The sequence below is a fragment of the Cupressus sempervirens genome, chromosome 9 (assembly GCF_028749045.1).
Source record: "Cupressus sempervirens isolate cs-2001-9-10 chromosome 9, ASM2874904v1, whole genome shotgun sequence".
In the NCBI taxonomy this organism is placed as follows: domain Eukaryota; kingdom Viridiplantae; phylum Streptophyta; class Pinopsida; order Cupressales; family Cupressaceae; genus Cupressus; species Cupressus sempervirens.
In genome coordinates this window covers 107,969,750-107,992,899 of record NC_143126.1, presented here as the reverse complement: position 1 = coordinate 107,992,899, position 23,150 = coordinate 107,969,750, and positions in this window count along the sequence as shown.

Here is a 23,150-nt window from a genome sequence, read left to right as displayed (position 1 = left end):
TTTAGTTTCTAGCAAGTTACACGGTACCTATCAAATTGCTAGTATAGACCAGGTTTGAGACTACTCTAAGATGATTAGTATGAACTAAGCTTCCACTTCTACCAAATGCATGATGATACTGAGTAATGATAGTGGATTTTGTGTATCAAAACTTCACCAAGTCAATCTTTAGAACTCAAGTTTCTTCATTCGAGATGACTTTGTAATATTGGCTAACTTTGTAGTTTTGTAAATTGGGTTGATATGCATGTAATGTATTGTGTCATATCCAATATATATGAGGAAATGAATAGATGAATATATTTATACATGTGAATGAGAATCAGTAGCAAAGTATATTGTTAGGCCATATCAAAAAAGGAGCAACAAAGTCATATCTATCACATAAAGGTGATCAGTACTTTAAGGAATCTTTATTAGCAAATCAATTTTAAGGCAAAGATTAGATGTTTCATTCTAATAGATGAACTACTTCAAATCCTCTAACATGGTAGACTTAACAGTCTTTTGTAAAATCTCTTTATCGATTTCATATTTTATTGTATGTTTACAAATCCTCTAACAAGGTGGACCTAGAAGTCCTAATTGCTCCTAATATGGTAGATCATCAGAAGTGATCATTGCAAGCCTTAACAGGCCAACTTTATGCTGCAGTATTGAAATTTTGTGGGTATCACCCCCACCCTAGGTTAACTTTCTTTTTGGAAGGTTTCTAGGTTACCAAATTATTATGTTTATGTTTTTAGTTTATCATGGAGATTAGATCTAATTTAATGATTTAACGGTTATTGGATTATTGCAATTAAGATCTAATTTTTGGTAAAAATTTTGAGGTTACTGATTCACCCCTCCCCTCTTAGTAACCTAGCATAATCTTGAATATTTCCAATAGGAAATACTTATGGCTATAGTTTTTTTTTGGGCTATTAGATCTCCTTAGTATCTCTAATTGATTACATTCTTGAAATATGTCACAACCCTGGTGCATTGGGATATGATTTTGCCGACTCTAGATTACAAAAGCTACAATGTTGAACATTACTAAGAACCATACCAAATTTTCTTTTCTAGGACTACGTGTGTGATTGGAAAATTTTTTGAGAACATACATAGTAGTGGTTCTAGGGATTCGATTAATACTATGACATTATTCTTGTTCATGTACAAGGTTGCTTTGTCCCTTGCTCATTGTTTGAAGACATTTTCTTGAAATCCCTGATTGATGTCTTGCATGCCATGTTCATGATTAAAAATCTATTAATACACTTTGTTGGACTTTTAAAATGAACAAAATCTAAGTTCTCGAGTCAAGACTTTATGATCAAATTGCTTTGTTGTCCTATTATTTCTAATCTCCCTAGGTTGATCCAGTTCAAATTAGGCTACTTACCCCATTGCTAAAAGCTTTTTTGCACCTTTTGTTATTGTGTTTTGACCTCTTGAATTAGTAATCATTGATTTCACAAGAGACCTTATTTGGAGTTGGTGACTTAGAGACTATCCTTGTTGAGAAAGATATACCTTGGATTCTTTGATATTATGCTTGGAGAGTCTTAGTAGTCTCTTATCCATCCACTTTCACAAAAAAACAATTCTAATTATTTAAAATTTGGGTAAATCATCCTCCTAGCTCATGTGCTAGGGTATTCACCCAAAGTTGTGGGCACCTTTGTGGTAGTGTTGGTTTATGCCCAATGCAATATTTAATCTTATCATTTCTCTTTTGGACAAATGAGTGGTTTTACTATCTTAGTTTGGTAGAAACATTTCTTAGGGTTATCCTATCAACTACTACCTTTTATTTTATGTTGGTTACAAGTGCTATTACATATTGCTCAATATTTAAATGAACTCAAAAGGTATTAAATTTCATAAAAGGACTCTTCATCTTCTTTCTTCTTCATCTTCCATGTCTTTCTAATCTTCTATTTTTATTCTTCCTCTTCTTTATATCTTTTTTATTCTTTTCCTCCTATTATCATATAGTCTACCTTCTTCTAGTCATCCTTTCTCTTCTTCCATGCTTGATTCTTCTTCTTCTAGAACCATGGATCTTGAATATCTTGTTAGGGATTCTCATTTGAGCTCAAATGAACTTGACCTCCTTCTTGAATTTGAAAGGTTTTGTTACTATACTGGATATATGGATGCTAACCATGTGACAAAAATAATTTAAAAGAGGGAAGAAATCAAATGTTCTTACTAGGATCACACGTAAGATCAGATCACAACATCCTTCTTCCAAATATTCCTTATCTTCCAAGTATTATGATGATTCTTCTAAATATAATTTAGATTCTTCACCTTCTAAGTCTTATCATGATTCTTCTAAATATCATTCAAATTCTTCATATTCCAAGTCTCACCATAATTTTTCTAAATATCGTTCACATTCTTCATCTTCCAAGTCTGATCATTATTCTTCTAAATATCATTCACATTCTTCATCTTCTAAGTCTTATTATGATTCTTCTAAATATCATTCACATTCTTCATCTTCTAAGTCTTATCATTATTCTTCTAAATATCATTCACATTCTTCATATTCCAATTCTTAACATGATTCTTCTAAATATATTTCATGTAGGTTTTCACCTACCTTTTCTTCATGATATCATTCTTCTTCTACTTCTATCAAGAGTCTTATTCCTCTTATTGAGACATATGATAATTAACAACATGAAAAGTATTGTGATACAGCTATCTATAATGCCTATAGTGATAATGATTATAATGATGATGACTATTATATTCCTATGAGTCCTAATAGTCCTCCTAGTCTTATGCTTGCACTTAAATGGGATGAGTCATGGATAGATATTGATGGTAATCCATATGACCCAAATTTTGAAAACAAAATTGATCATTTTTGTGAACAATACCTAAATGATAAATATGCATTTTTTGAAGAAGAGAAAGCATTTTTTTGTGCTGAAATAAAACATCAATGGCATAAGAGTTCCTCTTATAAGAACCCTCATGTTGAAATAAAGATTACACTCTTGAGCAAGATGATGTTAATATTGAACCTTTTTCTTCTGATGCTTCCATTGCATCTTCTACTTCCTCCACTATCCATACATTCCCTAAAGATTCTAAGTCTCTAAAATCTTCTACCAATCCTTTATCTAACAAAGATATTAATTCTTTTCATGTGGTCCTGATGGGCTCAAACTGAATAACAGAATGGACACCACAGGAAATGGGAAAACTTCATTAACTATATAAATATGCTAATACATTCATTACAGAGAAAATAGACTTCAAAACATGCCCTAAGGGCTTACAACAATATAAATCTGGAGATAATTTCTCTTTTTAGTACCTCCTCTCAAACTCCACTCCGAACTGCCTTTTACAATGCCAAAAATGTTCTTAAATAGACCCCAAAGGGTTAAGGATTAGGAATACATTATAGAAAGTGCTAGTTGGCACCCACCGACCAAATAGGAGACTCTAGAAGCCACGGTAGAAGTGAGTGCAAAATTAGAAGAATCCAAAAACAGTAATTGAAATTCTGGGAGGCATAACTTTTGAACTCTAGCTTCGATTGATGAATTGTTTACATTTCCAAGAAGCTCTCAAAGTTCTCTATAGCCCTATGGACAAGCTTCAATCATCTTACATTTTTCAACCCTCTTCATGGTCATTTAATGCCCCTAACTTGACTTTGGAGCATTCTTAGGATGACCCCCAAAAGCTGAAAAACTACAATAACTTTCAAACTGTGTGGCCTTTTGACCTTTTTTTTTTCTAGAATTCTCTAAATTACAATTACAATCATCCAACCAATTTACACCTTCTAGTTCACCAAAATGATGGCTCAATTACATACTTCTATTTTTTTGACATTTACACGTATCCTAAGGTGATTAAAAACTCTAAACCAGAACATTGATAGTGGAACTATGAGAGTTGGAACCTTTATTTGACTCAAATAGGTATCCAAAAATGAAAACACATGAAACAAAAGCTAAGTCTAAGTACATTTTTTTGGGTGACATAGGATTACCCTTATACCTCTGGAAGCTCCTACATTAGGTTCCCTATAGTTATCATCAAAGGCTAACTCTTAAAGAAAATCAAGCTAACCTTCACCTGGTTGTAAATACTTTAAATAATGCTAAACCTAAAGATCCTAAGCCTTCATGCACTATAATTCCTACTTCATCTAGTCCTTCATCATCGATTTCAAAGTCTTCCATACAATTCCAACATGCTTCCTTCTCCTTAGGAGTGGCTTTATGTTAAGAGGACTCTAAAAATGATAAATAAAAGAATATAAATAAAGATCAAGATCAAGAACCCTCCATGTCATCCAATTATTTTAATGATGTCTCTTGTCCATTCCATGGTTCTTTTGATCCTTTTTGCTCTTCCTCATTCATTCCAACATGTCTGAAGTCTTCTCCTAATCAAGATCAAGCTACTACTTACATCGCTAAACTTATTGACAATCAAAATGACCTTAATATAGTTGCACCTTCCAAAGATGATACTTCCATTAAGATTATTAAAAATGGTATTGTTACTTCTAATGTTGTGCCTATTGAAAATCAAGAGAAAAACTCTACACTTATGCTATCCAAAGATCCTTGTCAACATCAAATTTATTCATCTTCTTGTTCTACTACTCCATGGTCCCTTCCACTTTCTTCTCTTCCTAAGTCTTCTCAAGCTTCAAGTAATCCTATCAAAGAAGTTTCTCTAATTCAAGATGTTCATGATCCTATTGAAAATCCTAATGCTCACTCTAAAGATGTTGATGTCCTTGATTTCCATATAGATGTTGATGAACTTATTGATTACCCTTTTGCATCTTCCACATCCATCCTTGGACCTCCCCCACTGATGCTAAATTTTTCACATCTTCCTTCCATCTTTGGTCCTTATGTCCCTTCACATTCCCCTCCCAACTCTCATAATTCATCATTCATCTTGGGTCCTTACATCCCTCCCTCTCCTATATTTCCTCAAGATCAATGTAGATGCATATCCTTGAATCTATTTCATGCACCCACTTACCTAAACCAATTATACCATCCTTCTACTTCCACAAGTTCCAAGTCTTTTGGAAGTAACCTAAATGTTCAATACAAGAAAAAGAATAAATTCAAGAATTCATACAAAAAAGAAGACCACCATGTCCTCTCTAATAAACTTGGGGGCATAAAATCAAAAGAGATATCTAAGAAAAAACTATAAGATAAATATGGGTTCCAAAATCCATCATTGAAGATATTATCTCTAAATTAGATTAAAGAAATGAAAAGATTCCTATGGCTATATGGATTCCAAAGTATCTCTTGAGAGAGTCTAATGTTGATCAATAATTGAAATTGACATTCAAGCTTCCAAAGAATTTTGCTTCATCTTCTTCCAAAACTATTCTTCCATTCCATGCACCTAAACCACAACCTCTTCTATCCACTCAATATATTTCTTCACATATTCTTTCATTCAAATTTCCTCCATCCTCTCACCACCCTTCAAGGTGTGTGTTGACATTGATCTTGCCCTAATTTCCATCTTCCAATCTCACTCACTTTGCATAAAGCCATACCCTCCATTAGTGTCTTCTATCTTCCTTTCCCTATCAACATCTTTGAGCATATCATTTCAACTCCATTGAATGGAATGGTTTAAAATTTCAAGGAGAATTATCTAGAATTCTTGACTTCTTCCAAAAAAATTCAAAAAAATATTGAGGAAAAAAAAAGAAAGAAAAAAATGAAAATTTGAAAATGTGCCTTGGTGAAAACCTTGTAATCGGGCACCTCGATAGAAAAAGTAAAGATAAATAAATTCATCCTATTGTGAAAACCACTCCCTTGTGCCACCTTGGATAAGTACCATGATGAAAACCTAACAATTAGGCATCATGCATAGTTCCTCTACATCTTTCATTCATTTCATCTTCTTTCTTTGATCTTGACAATGTTGACCTATACACAAACATTTGGCTCTCTTGTGAGCTATCTTATGATGATCTTGTTTTCATTCCTTTCATGTTTAACCTTCATATCTATTTTGCTCCATTCATTCTAGTATTTTTCTATCATTTTCTCATTTATCCCTTTGGTCTTGATCTAATAAAAAGGAGTAAAATACAATGCTATGAAGCCTCTTGACATGTCTACTCTTTTGGATTGCATCTTTCTTAGTTTTACATTATGATTTTGTGAATTATCTTATGCTAACCTTTCATTTCTTGTCGAAATGTGCTTTACATGATAATTTTCCCTAGCTTGGGTACTATTGAGGAGTTTTCCCTTGAGGATTTTTTCCCTTTATTCTCCATTCTCTTGTCTTTCATTTCTTCTACCAACTTGCTAATCACTCTTGCCCTCCACCTTACTAGACATTGGGACTGCATGATGTGATCTTTCTTAAGAATTTGGTCCTTTATTTTGTCTAGGGGCATTGTGTTGGCACTCAAAATTGCGTTCCCATTTTGAGCATCTTTTTTAGATTTTAAATCACTTCAAGCCCTATAAATGCTTTTTCATGCAAGTGTACTTGACTACCCATTTGGAGCATAAGAGGTGTTTAATGTTTCTAGCACCTTCCATTTAGTGCATCCATGTATTTTAGGAAGTTAAATTAGCATTTTGAGTCATTTCATGAAGTCTAATTTTGAGTAATTGTCAAATTTGCATTTTCACTTGTGTCAAATAGTGACAGGAGGCTATGTTTGCATTTGACTATCTCGCAGCCAGAAATGGTTTATGAACTGCCACTTTGGGAGTGTCTAGTTTCCATATGTAAGAACCTATGTTTCAAATTTCAAGTTGTTTTGAGTCTATTTGACTAGGTTTTGAATCCCTAAAAGTTGGCAGTTTACTGTTTCCATGTTGATGCACATTGCACAAAATTCTGGGGAGCCCTGTTTGACATGTTATAATTTTGACCCAGTTGACTCAAATGCTAAATTTCCTTTTGCATTGCATCGAAGATGTTAGAGACTTGTTATGTTTCAAGTTTCAGCTCATGACAAATCTATTTGACCAGTTTTCAAATGTGATTCCAAATGCAACTTCCAACTTTTACTAGTGTCAATAAATACAGATTTGTCAGTACCCTTGTTCATGATGTCATATCTTGAGATCCATGATAGGTGAGATAAAATGGATCATACCACTATGTTTTCCTCAAAAAATACTCTAATTGTGCCAATTTGCAAGTTTTGATGAATCCGTTTGCACACTTTTCTAGGTCAATTCCATTTGCAAAAAATGCTTTTCTACTAGTGCTTTCAGTCTACAAATTTTGAGTAGCCCACTTTGACCATTTCCCATTTACATATTTTTATTCTTCATGACCCTAAATCATAGATTTATATTCTCCTCATGAAAATAAACCAATGTCCCAATTTTTGTATTCCCAAGTGTCAGTTTGCTTTGTTTTTGAACCCAGATCCGAACCCAATTTATGGTTTTCTAACATGTTTTCTTCCAAGTAGTTCTGAGAGGTCAGCTTTGATAGTGAATGTATTTTGACTCCAAATTCTTCATGAGTCAAGATTTGATGGGGTGCAAGTATGTGGAACAAAGAATCAATGTGCTAGTTTTCAGAGCCTGGTTAGATGTTTGGGTCAGTTTTTAAAACTAGTCAAAGGACCTCCTGGCATGAAATTGATAGTTTGCTAAAAAGGATAAAATAAGTTTCAAATGTGAATTCATTGGTCAAGTTTGATTTCAATCAGTATTAGGTGATGAATGGATTAGTTGCAATTTTCAGTTGTCCAAAAACATTTTTTTTAAGCCAAACCCACTTTAGGGTCCGATTGATTCTATCAAATTGATAAAGATGACGATACACTATATGGAGTCTCTCTAAGATAAAAAAAGATGGAGTACCTAAATCTTGGGATGAAGAGTGAATCAAAGAGGGACTCAAGAAGGTGGCTTTAATTGATTTTAATATTCTAGACTTGGAGACCATGGCATGGGATGTCATTGAAGCTGTGGGTACACGTCTAGCACCAAGATTAGACCACACTGTTGCTATATATGCTAATAAATATCTACTTATCTTTGGTGGTGGTTCTCATTCTACATGTTTTAATGATTTGTACATCCTTGATTTGTAGACTATAAACGGAAAACTATTCTCAGTCTATTGACTTGATTGATACATGTGGTTTTGAAGATGGAGTGGTCGCATCCTCAAGAACCAAACAATTTGGTTACTCCTAGGACTGGGCATGCTCATGTCACAGTAGTTGACCGATAGTATATTGTAGGTGGAGGAGATAATAAGAGAGGTTTGTTTGAGAACTTGGTTTTGAATATGTCCAAGCTTGTTTGGTCTATAGTCATAATTATACAAGGAAGGGTATTGATTATGAGTGAGGGCTTGAGTCTTGTCTCTGCTTCAATCAATGATGAGGATATACTCGTTGTTTTTGGTGGTTATAGTGGAAGATATAACAAAGAGGTTCATATCTTAAAACCACATTACTAAGGCACTCTACGTAAAAAATGAAGTTGAGATAGTTTTCTTTAAGAGGAGTCCACATTGTAAGAGTCAGCGTATCAGCAGAAAGGTCCCCATGCAAAGGAACAATCCAATGTAAGAGAAGAGCTTCCTAGAAAATAGGGGGGGCATTTAGTTTGAGGAAAGCCATATTAAAAAGGTTTGTGAAAGACAGATTAAGCTAAAGTGAAATTGAAAGGGTGCCCACGTTTTCAAAGTAGGATCAGCAACAAAAGAGGAGCATCTAAGAATGAAATGGGATGTCCATGTATAGCAAAAAAAGGCCGCCCAACAATGAACATGAGACCTATTAGGAAGTAGTTCATGTCTTTGCAAAAAGGAGACCCTACAAACAAGTAGGGATTTCATAGAAGACCAGCAAGTAGATTGCACTAAATAAGAAGGAGAACCCATGGATTAAAGACAAGAAGCCAACCACACCAATCAGAAAAAGTTGTCCTTTTGAGAGTAAATGGAAGCTGGGCATCTAGCAATAAAATGAAACCCACGTTGAGCTAGGAAGAGTCAACATGAAAGAAGATCATGCAGCCTATAAGGAAATCACAAGCAAGTTAATGTAGGTAGAGGACATCAAGAAGAAGAATCCCATGCAAATTAGTTCATGCACAAGTTTAGGATTTACTCCATCTATGGATGATGACTAGTTAATTCAATTGTTCTCTCCTTTTGGGAGAATGAATGAAGGCAGTCAAAGTTTAGGGAGTCAATTTTTAAAAGGAACCCATAACAAAAAGGTAATGTTCATGTTAGAAAAAGCCAGAACATGTATAAAGAAGAAAGACCCCATAATTGCACAAGGAGAAATAGTGGAGCGACTTGCAAACAACAGATGCCAAGAGAAGAGGTAGCAAACAAAGGTGGCATGTATTATGCAACAAAGAAGCTGCAACAACAAATCAACAAGAAAGCCACACACCCTCCTCATAAACAAGATTAAAATGCAATACACTGAGAAGTTAAGCTGGCTAAATGAAAAAGGATGCCCACGTCCAAGATGAAAGTTAACCAACCCATGCAAAGAACAATCAAAGCACATAGGCAAGGAGGAAAGGCATCATAAAAAAGACATAGGAATGACTCACACACAACAAGAAAAGGGGGAAACACTAAGAACAATATATCCTACATTTCTTGTGCGAGGGTGCTTTTAAAGTTTAAATACAATCTTACACATAAGTCAAAATGTCTAAAAGAAAAGCACTTTTGAAGAGCAAGCTTTGTTGTGGGGCCTGTGGTCGGCTAGCTGAGCATGAAGATCAAGGTTATTTTGACCCAAACTTTGAAGAATGTAGAGGCAATGTGGCAACAACGCGTGAAGTCAGGAAAGGAAAGTTTGAAGCTGCCCAATCTTACACTCAACCTGTGAGATCAGAGGTTGAAATATTAATGCTTACGATGATACACTCAAGTGTATGAATGTAAAGAAATTTTTAAGACCCCCCGATATTATGCAGGGCTCATATGAGCATAAGGATAGAATAGAGGTTGGTCTTACACTGAGGTCATAAAGACATAAAGTGAAGTCCAAATGTAGGAACATAAAGCACATTTTAGTGGCCTTTGGTGCTACAATGAAGGGGAAATTAATTGATTTTAATTAATTAATTAAAATATTACAACTAGATGGTGGCCAATCAGATTGCGATATATGGCATCTCAAGATTGGAAGGAGAGTTTGAAAATAAAGTGAAAATGAAATAAAAATTTGAAAAAGGTTTCAAACGGATGGTATCAAAGATGGAAAATTTTAAATGATTTTAAAGTTTTTATAGATTTTAACTATATAAGTTTTAAAAATTTTCATTTTCAAAGTTCTAATTCAGTCCATGAGCCTATTTTTAAAATGGCCATAGCAAGGGCATGTTTTATCCAAAATAGGTAGTGCAGTATATTGTTGGAACTGGTACAATCTGAATTTTCCAGATTTGAGGTCAAATTTTACACAGTAATCCACTGGTTTGAGCTATAAGCAAATTTGCAATTTCAAGGACATTCTCAGTAAAAGGGGCAGAATTCATTATGGAAAGTCAGAATTAGTTGGGGATCATATATTGATGTTTGTTGAAGCTTAAAACAAATTTTGGAAATGTTTTACCATTCCTTAGTTCATTTTCAACCAAATTTTGCCATTCCAAATCAGGCATCAAAATTAGTTACAATTCTCAAAATTAGTTATAGTTCTCATCAAATATCTAAGATATTTTTTCATTTGGGAGGCCAAATGATGATGATTTGATTTTGTAGTTGAGGGGAGACATTAGAGAGATGTTTTTTACTTGTTAGGAGAGGTTTTTCAAGTGGACACTTGTTAATTACAAATCAGATCCGAGAATCAACTCTTATCCTATATCATTTTCTCTCTTTCTCATTATAAGGTGGGTTCCAAACTTTGGAGAAAAAGTAGTCACTTCTATGATACCAAGTTTTGGATCTAGTTTTAAGGTGTTCCTATACTGTGATACCACATTTCTTTCAGCAAATTTCTCCTATATGAATAGCAGTAGGAAGATAACTATAGATAGTTCTTCTATGTTAGGTGTTTTCATGTTTTCATTTCATGCATATGAATGTATTGTTTGAAGAAAATGAATACAAAGAACAAAAAATGGTTGAGTTTCATCTTGAATCTTGTCTCCTTTATTAGTAATTTGGAATTTTCTACAATCTTTGAACAAAGACTTTAGGTTGTCGTTACAGTCCCTTAAGGTTGTATGTTATATCATTGTTTCTTATAACTCAAGGGGTTATGTAAATGCTTTAGAGAAATCAGCAGGGTTGCAAGTTTACTGATAGCGATATCATATAAGAATGAGGTTTAGATTGAACATGGATGTCTATTTACAAGGTGAATGGATAGATCATATATCTAAAGATACAAATATGTCTCAGATATCCATGTGTGTGATTGATTCATGAAATTTCCCAATAGATAAGGCACTGATTAGTTATAGGATCACTTGTTCATGTTGCTACATATTAGGGGTTTTGTTGAATTCAACATTATCAATCAAAGTTAGTTCAGTATTTCATTTTGTAGTGGGTTGAAAAGAATTAACCCTCACTCAACTTATGAGATTCATATATTTGAATTTAGCTGCTATAGATCTATGTCATTTCATGAGTTATCAGGACATATAAGGGGTTTCTAATCTGTAGTAAATAGGTTCAAATTTATGTTTAATTGCACTGATACCACTTATCAGAACCTCAAGGTTAACCCACCTAGGTCTGGCAGAGCCTGAAGTGAAGGAGTTATGCCTTATAGTTGGCCCAAAATTATAGTCAAGTACATCCATCATAGGAAGTTTCTAGCCTTAGATGCATTTTTCTGGTTTCTTGGTTATTTTTAAAATTGTTAAATCAAGAAATAACAAATTGTATATTATTTTTATATATTTATTGATCTTGAAAAAATACAAAAAAATGATATATTTAAAAAATAAATTAAAATGATATATTATGAAAATTCTAAAAATTGAAAAATGCCCTGAAAAAATGATCATCTTAGTAATAAGCACTTTGATGTATCTCCAAAAAAAAATGATATATTCCAAAAATACAAAAAAACTCAAAAAATTCAAAAATTCAAAAAAACAAAAAAAAAAGGTGCCTTGGTGAAAACTTGGAAATAGGCACCTTGGTAGGTAAAATACAAAAGAAAAAAAAAAAAAATTATAAAAAGTCCTAATTTTTTTTTTTTTACAAAACCAAGTGGTGAAAACCTAGAAACAGGCACTACTTGAGGCCTTTGCACCCTTATTTCTTAGAATGTGTCCTTGACACTTAACCTTTCTCCATCATGCCTTGTCCTTGTTGCCTTGGTTTGGAATTGGTCTTTGTCTAGGGGGCATAACTATGTTAGTTCTGGTCTCTTGATTGTGTTAGTCTTTAGGACACCTCACAACTAGTATTTTTCAACACCATCCCAATTGTATTTTTTAGTACAACCCCTGACATCAAGTGTTTTTCAACACTTATCAATTTGGTCTTACCGAGTTTCGTCATGCGATCTTACCTACTTGCAAGAATTTGATCCTTATCCTTGTAACTTAGTATCAGTTAACACTCTTAAATATTAAATGCAACACTTAATGCTTGACTTATGTCATGACCTTTTCTTTGTTTGCTACCTGTTATTGATTTTTGTTAAGTGTCCTTGTTTGATAAGTCTCTTCAAGATGCATAGCTAGAGGACTTGGGGCATGAGGAATGTTTTTATTTTATTTTTGCTTGTGGCCATGGTGTTAAAAATCTAGAGTGTCTCTTGTTGTCCCATTGAAACACTTAGGAGATTTGAGGCATCATCCTTGACTGGTTTTTTGTACAACTATTCTTCTAGTCATCCTAGCATCTATGCCTTGATGCAAGCATGGTTTTGCTACATTAAATTGGGTAAGATAACATCATAGTAATCTTGACTATTATGTCTTTGATGCTTATATTAGAATCTTTTCATATTATGATCTGATATAAATCACATTCATATTTTCATAGTTGTGCTTGTGACTAGTGATGATTGTGTGATTTTTTGATGTCTATTAATAATGGCCAAAGGATGAAAATAAGTTCTTTTACATTCTCTAATGAATGATGAACACAAAATCCTATGTTACAATTGCTCTATTGCAAGTACACCTTTTCATTTTTATGTAGTTTGCATTATTAGACTTCATGTTAGTTTGCATTTTTAGGCTGCATTATGAGTTTGAGAAGGTTCTCCCTTCACCTTTCTTGTGGACTTTTAATCAACTGTGGTCATGTTTTAATCTTCATTTCCTTATCTTATTTCATTATCTCAATCGAAATTTCTATCTTAAATAGTTGATTGATTTTGGGGCATTTTCTTTTGTTCTTTATGTTTCTTTTCATCTCTTCCAAACTTCTATCTTCCATTTTCTTTTATCCTACTTCTTTTCTTCTAATTAAAATTTAGGGCATCATATTTCATGCTTGATTATCTACCTTGGTTCTATGATTCTTATCTCTCTCATCTTACATCAAGAACTTTATCTTTTGTTTGATTTGATCAAATTTATCAATTTGTTGTTTCTCCTCTATCTCATTTCAATTTTGATCATGAGGGGGTAGTACATTTCAACTTCAATCTTTGATTCATTTTTATTAATTTTATCCTTGACTTTTTTTTAAGTCAAAATTTATTTGTATTCTTTGTCCTAATGTGTTCCCAAATTGACCACACATCTAGGTTATTTTGTGATCCCAAATCAACCTCACACTTGAATTTCTTTCTTTAACTACATGTGTTCCCAAATCGATCACACATTAGGCAAAGAGGGGTAAATGTATGCACCCTAAAATGGTCACCTAGACTATGGGTCCCCATTATTCAATTTAAAAAATTTCCTAAATCAATGATTTGAAATATTTTATTAAATCAATTTAAAGCAATTTCCCTGATCAAATTTGATTATTTATTTTTCTAAGGTTGATCACTTTATACTAAGTTTTGTTTAATTAAAATAAAATCTCGTGTTTAATTAAATAAAATAAGTCCCCAGTTAATTAAAAGAAAATATCTCTTTTAATTAAATTCATCCACATTTAATTAATTAAGAGAAAAACCTCACTTTTAATTTAATTAAATATTTCTTATTTAATTAAAAGAACTTGTTCCCTTTTAATTAAATAAATCCCACGTGGAAAAGGAAATGAAATAAATTTAAATTAAATAATTTTTTTTTTTCCCTCATTTAATTCTTCTCCTCTTTTCTCATTGGTGGAATTTTGTCTCACATGGATCAAACTCTATTATCCCATATTGGTTGTGAGAATATTCTCACCTCCACATTTTGCTTTATAAGGGAGAGCCCTCTCCTCATTTTTGACATCCAGAATTATTCTAAGGTTATGCTACAAGTTTGGACATCCATTATTATGCTATTGTTATGTTACAAGTTTGGAGAGTGATTTTTTGAGGAGTTTGGATATTAAAGCTTTTTGTGTAGAACTTCTATCTTCTTGTCTTCTTCTCTCATGTATCCATGGATTCCATCATCATGATCCATCCTTGCATTTTTATATTAGCTTAGATCTTGCTTTCATAGATTAGATCTTGCATTGTTTTGCATTGTTATCATATAGATTAGTTTGCATTTTCATTTACATTCATATTTTGATCCTTGAATCTCTTATTTCATGGTGTACTTGTATGGGCACAAACTAGGTCAAACTGAGGGCCTCCATTATAAACCCTTGCTCTCCACGAATATAGATCTATGAGATGCCATTTAAGACCTCATTTTTGAGCAATCTTATATATAATGACTCATAGAAGTGTGCTCACATTTTAGGCATACAGTTATAAATTTGTAGTTGTAGAGGCTAGAGTATCTAGAACCCTCTCATGTTTCATGGATCAAGATGAGAATAAGATATTTGTAAATGAACAATGTGTTGTAAATTTCATGATTGGAAATTTCTTTGATAAAGTTTTGTGTGATATTATGACTATGGATTATTGTCATATTTTTTTGGGTAGACCGACGCAATATGATAGATATGTTATACATGATGGAATATTGAGATAATATACTCTTTGGTTAAATGGAAGAAAAAATTATTGTTTCCTTTGATTTAAAGTCTAGATGAGGTTAATCATACTATTGTTTGAATTTCTGTGGTCAATGGAAAAAAAATTGACAAGGAAATGAAGAAGAATCAAATATGTTTTTCAATAATTCCTAGGAGACTGAGTTATGCTAATCATAATCGAGTGATAGACAATAGTGATGACTAAGTGATATGAGAAGATTGTAGTATTGAAAAATTTCTAGTAACAAATTTCAAGTTTTCTAAATGAGTATAAAGAAATTTTTGCAAAGGTTATATGTGATGGTTTACCACCAATAAAAAGTATAAGTGATTGTATGGATTTGATTCCTAGAGCTAGCTTTGTGAATAAAGCCTCATATAGATTAAGACCTATAGAGAATAAGGAACTTAACAAACAAGTGAATGAGTTTCTTTAGTAATGACTAATTAGAGAAATTTTGAGCCCATGTGTTGTACTTGTTATAGTAGCACTTAAGAAGAATGTTGAATGGGGAATGTGTACTAATTCTAGACCTATTACCAAAATCATAGTGAAGTATAGGTTTCCTATGTCGAGGATGGATGACATAATGGATTATTGAGTGGAGAAAAGTATTTTACCAAGGTTGATTTGAGAAGTGCTTATCATCAAAGAAAAATCAAAGAAGGTGATGAATGGAACACTACTTTGAAGGAAAATGATGGTTTGTATGAATCTTTGGTAATAGAAATTCTCAAAATATTTTTGGATAATTTTTTTATTGTTTATTTGGATGATATTTTGATATTATTAAGATTAAGGAAGAACATCTTGAGCATGTTAGACAAGTACTATAGAGATTGAAAGAGGAGAAGTTGATAATTAACTTGAAAAAATATTCTTTTATGCAATAGGAGATTATGTATTTGCAATTTTTGATTTTAGCTGATGGTTTGAGAGTGAATCTTGAGAAGGTTAATTTTTTTTTGGAATGGTTTACACCTAATAATGTGGGGGAGGTAAGATCATTTCATGGTTTGACAAGTTTCTATGCAAAGTTTATAAATAATTTTAGTTTTGTTTGTAATTCTATGACTAAGACAATGAGAGGAGATAAAAAAAATTTAAGTGGACACATGGAGTTGATAAGAGTTTTGAGACTTTAAATAAAAAGTTTTTTGAGTTACTTGTACTGGCTTTGCCTAATTTCAATAAGGTATTTCAAGTTGAATGTGATGCAAGTGGTAGTGGAAAAGGAGTTGTGTTGAGTCAAGAAGGTAAAGTTGTTGCTTTCTTTAGTGAGAAGTTAAATGATGCTAAAAGGAAGTATTCTATGTATGATAGAGAGTTTTATGATAGAAGTGGATACATTATTTTATTCCTAAGGAGTTTTTGTTGTTTACTAGTCATAAAGATTTACAATATTTGGAAAGTCAATATAAGTTGAATCATAGACATATGAAGTGGGTTGAGTATTTGGAGAGTTTCACATTTGTGATCAAGCATAAAAGTGGAGTTACTTGCCAAGTTTATAATGCATTAGATAGAATAAATTCTTTGTTCACCTAGATGAAGGTTGAATTTCTTGGTTTTGATGAAATGATAGAGTTGTATGATACTAACCAAAAATTTTCTATGGCGTGGAGAGAGTATAGAGCACTAAATCTATCAAATTACATGAGTAAGTATGATGAGCATTTCATTCAAGAAGGTATTTTATTTAAAGGAATTCCATTATATATACCAAGAAGTTCTATGAGAATTAATTTTATTAAGAAAAAATATTATGGTGGATTGGCTAGACATTTTAGAATTGATAAGACATTGAGTTTGCTAAAGAAAAAGTATTATTTGCCATAGAGGTATAAGGATGTTCAGAAGTTTGTAAGGATTTGTGGATTTTGTAAAGTTGCAAAAGGAGTATGTTAGAATAATGGATTGTATACACCGATTTCTATTCATGAGAAACCTTGGAGTGACATTAGTATGGATTGTTCTTAGATTACCTAAGACAACAAGAGGGTATGATTCCATTTTTATTATTGTGGATAGATTTTCTAAAATGGCTCTAATTTCATACCATGTAAGAAGACATTAGATGTTGTGCATGTTTCTAATATTTTCTTCAAAGAGATTATTAGATTGCATGGATTACCAAGAAGTATTATTTTTGACAGAATTAGTAAGTTTGTTGGTTATTTTTGGAGGACTTTATGTAAAAAGATGGGTGCCGAGTTGAGATTTAGTTCTACATTCCATCTATAGACAAATGGATAGAAAGAGGTTGTGAATAGAATCTTGGGTAATTTTTTTAGATTCTTAGTTGGAGATAAGAAAAATAATTGAGAATTGGGAGCTAGTATTGGTACAAGCTAAGTTTGCATATAATAATTATGTGAATAGGAGTATAGGGAAAGAACCTTTTGAGATTATTACTAGAATGTAGCCTAGAGGAATGTTAGATTTGAGGGATGCTTCTAGTGAAGAAAAGAGAAGTTTTGAAGGGGAAGAATTTTTTGGTTTTATGAAGTCTTTGCATGAGGAGGTTAAGTTGAATTTAGATAAAGTAATCATAAGTGTAAGGAGAATGCTAATAATTCTACATGGCATCATGTTTTTAAAGTCAGTGATAAGGTGATGGTTCATTTGAAGAAAGGTAGATTTTTTATTGGAACATATAGTAAGCTAAAAATGAAGTTTGGAACTTGTAAGATCTTGAGGAGGTTTGATAGTGGTAATGCTTATAAATTCAAGTTACATAATGACATGGATATATCTCCTATGTTCAATTTTTTTAATTTTTGTAAGTATCATGAGTTAGATGATGAAGTTGTTGTATCAAATGATTATCCTAAGAAGAAGATTGAAGAAGTCAAAAAGGTATTGGATCAAAGAGTTGATATGAGCACAAGAGGAAAATATTACTATGAGTATTTGGTGAAGTGGAAGAATGGACCAGTTGATGATGCTACATGAATTTTTCATCTGAGCAAGATTCAACTCAGGTTCTAACACTTTCATGATTTAAGAGAATCCTTTTTTTCAACTTTGGTTGTTTGATGCGGTTGCCTTGTAATCCTACTCTTTTTTTCATTCTATCAATATTTTCACCAAGTTTGTAGTGTGAACTGAGTACCCATATTGTTAGCTAAGTACATGGAGCATTGGCCAAATAGTACAATGTTGACCAAGTGTTTCTTCATGTGCCAAGTGAACCCTGTTGAAATTAGAAGAGGAAAGGTAAACTTCTAAGGGGAGTGAATCAATAGTTTAACGTTGGACCCATAAAACTTTCACCATTTATTCATCACATGTATTAATAAGTAAGTTGAAATAAAATCTAAAGCATGTGCATCTAAATAATATAACCATGTAACACATAACACCAAATATGATTACCTAGAAACCCTCGAAGTGAGAAGGTAAAACTAGGATGGGGATGACACCCACAAATCTTCACAGCTAAAGTAATAAAGTGTATCCAATGAAGGTTACACTATTTTCAACATGAAACATGATTTACCCTATAGACCTATTAAATTTTTACAAAGATTGTTAGGTCTACCTTTGTTAGAGGATTTCAACACCCTGTTAGAAGTATGCCTTGTTAGAGGACTTCAACCTAAAACTATGTAAGAATCCTATTAGAAGATTTTATACAACATGTTAGGACTACTCTTCTTAAGAGATTTAACTAAAATCACCTGTTAAAATGCCTCAGCATAGATTTTATGGTTGGCACTAGCTTGCTTGATAACAGATCACCTCTAAACAATGTCTTATTGATCCTTCATGATCAAATGCCTCAATGTTGTATCCATTTCTTTATATGATGGTCTTCTCTAATTGATTCTACAATTCACTCTTTCTTCATAATGTCTAAGTCACCTTGAATGCTCTGCATGCAAACTATCTTGTTCACTCCTTCAACTCTCCTTCATTCATTGATAGTATAGGGTTACTATCCTCCTTAAGAAAAATTATGTGGCTTAGGGTTAGGTATGAATCTATGGCTGGGATTCATCCATTTTTCTACTAAATCCTTCCCATTTTTCTTGACTCCATGTAATTGAATAGGGAATCCAAATAGAGATTTGTCCTTATCTTCAAAATATTAAAATACAATCTTAATTTGACTCAAAAATGGTTTACATAGTTATTTGTGCCATTACAAAAAAAATTTCAAAACCATGTCACTCAACATATGAAGTCTCTAATGCTCATCATGCACTGATCCTTATACTATGACTTAGCACCTGCATTACTTGGCATCCATAGTTTACTTGGCTCCTAAATCACTTGACATGGACTATCTACTTGGCACATGAGTAACTCAGCACTCATTGCAAATCAACATGGTCTAATATTTACATTTTTTCTCAGAATGTATTACTAGTTTTGATTGAACTAAATAAATAGCTTAAATGTCTTGACACTCGCTTGTCAAAACCAATCAAAGATAAAAAATCTCCCCCTCTTACATGAGTGGCAAAAACACTTGAATATATAATATTATCCTTAATTTCTTAAGCATAACATATCCATGACTGGGCTTGTATACAAAACTTCAAATTTTCAAAATGTTACACTAGCTAATATACTTTGACTTCAATACATTGTATTACTAATAGTCTTTCATTTGATGTGCTCTCCCTTAGCTAATATGTATCTCTTTTGCTACTTTCTCCCCCAAATATATATATATATATATATATATATATATATATATATATATATATATATATATATATATATATATATATATATATATATATATATATATATTCCCCTTTGTTCTTATTCTACTCTATTTTATTCTTGTTATTGCTATGCTCCCTCTTTCTTATTTCTCTCCCTTTTGTCCATACTCCCCCATATTATATTTCTCCTTCTTTTTGACACTTATGTCAAATGGGCTATACACTTATGGTGTGTTTGTCCAAAAAATATTTGTTGACATCCATTATTATACTTAGGGTTGTATCCTATTTATCACATGCAACATCCAATGACTTAATTTGGATTGCAAATTTGGCAACAAGGTGTACTAGACCATCTAAAGTAGAAGACTGGGGTCTTTCTTTAGTAGAGTTTCAACATAGCCTAGCTCCTTATGCATCATCTCCATATGTGGGGTGAGAGTAGCTTGAATTCTTGTTAGTTTGGCTCTAATGTTATCCTCATCTATTATTAAGAAAACTAACAAACTACGTGTTTGAAGTAATGTCCTAAAATGATTCTCACTCTAAGCTAGATTTGTAGGTAGTCTTGCACCTAAAACAGATATTTGGCTTTCTAGGGTCAGAATCTAACTTTTGGTCTATTGGGTGAACAATGTAGCATTGTATAGTTTTGTGTACAATAATTATATATTCTCAAGTACATTCTTCACATCCTCAAACTTGGTTGCCAATGCAACTTGTTGTAGTGCTATCTCACTAGATATTTTCTCATTTACCTTGCCTTGAAACTTCTTTTCAAACCATTCTAATAGTTTTTCATTTGTATCAAGGTCTTCATTACTAACCTTCTCCACTATATTTGACATTTGTTCTATTAGTGGCTTGGCCTCTTCAGGAGTTGGTAGACTAAATACATCTAAAAAGATGCCCTTAATATCTTGAAGTGCTTGCTTCTACCTATGTTCTCTCCTAAGCATTTCTTAATGCTTTTTCCTTTCTAAGGCTTATTGTGCCATGCACAAAATTTTAGGATGAGAACACATTTTTTTCTTTTTAAAGATGATCCTAGATGGTCATAACCTAAAAATAGGGAGTTATTCACTAACAATTCCCTCTTTTCATGCTCTAACTACAAGACTAATCATATCCTAATCTGGGTAGAGGTCTTAGTTAAAAAGAGTATATGTTGCGAAGGCTAGCATTTATTAAGATCCAAATTTTATGATGAGAAAACCTATTTGAGGGTTATGAAATATTTTAGATGTAAAACATGATAATGGTTCTAGATCCAATTATAGATATGACGTTAGTATACCTTTATAGCATCCCTAGTTGGCACACATCTAATTAGAGGGAGCAACTGGGAATCATGAATATTATGTTAAGGTTCTAAACATAATTTGTTACTAAATATCTTGGTTTAATTATGTTTATATTGAAGGGTACCTACGTTAGACCCACATCTATATTGAAGGGTACCTACATTACCTACAACTTAATTTTAAAAAATTCAATAATTAATTTTCTAATTTAAGCTCTACAAATCCTTTAAAAATCTCTAAATTTGCTACCAATTAAAAACCCACTAATTAAGGCTATGTCACTTACTAAATATTAAAATACTTAAATCTAGCTAAATTTTTAGTTGACCAACTACACCTATCTACTAGCCATGATAAGAGAGAATAATATAATTTCTTGCTAACTGATCACCACTATCCTCTAAACATGTTATTAAGTTTAGTCTAAAATTATAACCCCAATTCCATGTTTTTATTCTAAAGTACCCAGGACAAAACTTTAATTAAACAATATTAACACAACCCACTTTATTTATTACCATAAATACTAATCCATTATATTAAAATCTATCCTTAATATCCTAATACTAACTTTATCTAATTTTATTCCCACTTTACTAGTCTTAACCTTATCAATTATTCCTAAGGACTAACTCTACTATCTCAACCTCCTTCTTTACCCACATCCCTCCTACAAGTGTTTTAAAACTATAAATATTTTAAAAGGAAATAATCCACCAACATTAGTCCTTATCTAATATTTCCCCTAACACCTACCCTTTTTCATATTACTTAAACTGCACCTCTCTAACCCCAATCTCACTTATAAATCTTCCTATGATATATCAACATTAACTAGGTGTATTGACTTCTATGAACATTGATTACCTTATCTACCTTGTTAAACCATCTCCTGGGTGACCTTACATAACCAAGGTGCTTCATCCAAGGTGGATGCACTTTTACCACCATAGTGTAGGCGCTTATGGAAGGTGTGTCTAACTTTGGTTAGAAAAAATCAAATTTATGTCCCCCTTGCATATGCACCAAATAGGGTCTTAGGAGTATCAAATGCCTAGGGATCAATACCTAACATGTGGTAGGGGATTTAAGGCACCCGAAAAGTGCTCAAGTCCTATCAAGGGTGTTGTGGTTTTATTTAAATATTTTCTTTTTGCTTTCTAGACCCCTTGTTAAACCTAGTGCCTAGGTCTCTTTGTTTTTCTTTAGTTGTCAAGTCTTCATCTTTATTGGGTTTGTTCCCCATTCCAAGTATGGTACCTTCCTTTAATGGTAAATAGGTTTGTTTATTTCTTTTTCTTTGGTTTAGCTTTATTATTATTATGTTTTTTATATGGCAATGATTGTATGGGACTCTCCCTTTTGTCTAGGTGTTTGGGGGGAAAGTTTAGGTCCCTAACTTTGATATGAAAATTATTTTTTATATTATGTTTAATGGTCACAAAATTTAAAAGAGTTTTCACTCATAATTACTTATAAGTTAGGTGTTTATTATTATTTTTGAGTTCTTATCTCCTGGCCTATACATTTTTCTTATCAACATTTTCTACACAAGATTCCATGTATATCCCTCCTGAATAAAATATTATCATGTAATAGACTCCCACTTTTTTTCTCACCTTCATACAAATTCTAGAGAAGGGAATGTACACCTTTAGCATTTTTTTCTTTCTCATAGACTTTTAAACTATGACATATATGAAGTTATTTTTACTTTCACTTTTAACTATGAGTTGGGATGATTTATTGGTCATCAAATTTATATTATCCCTTGTCCTTTATGATCTTAGATATTTAATGGTATAAGACCACCTAAAGTGTGTCACTTCAATGTACAAGTCCATATTAGATACTTTCTCTCTTTCTTTCTTTTAAAAGGATCATTATTAGCACATATGAGAACATCTATTCATAGAAATAATCAATTTCAAGGTGATTAGAATCACATACAAAACCAAGTACATATAAATAAAAATGAATCCTTTCAATCCATACTCATTTGCAATTACAAATATTGAAACTATTTTTTTTCATACTCCTCCAATCACCTAACAAGAAACTTTACAATAATCTTAGTCCTCCTACCTTGGAAATAAAAAATATGAACACTACCTT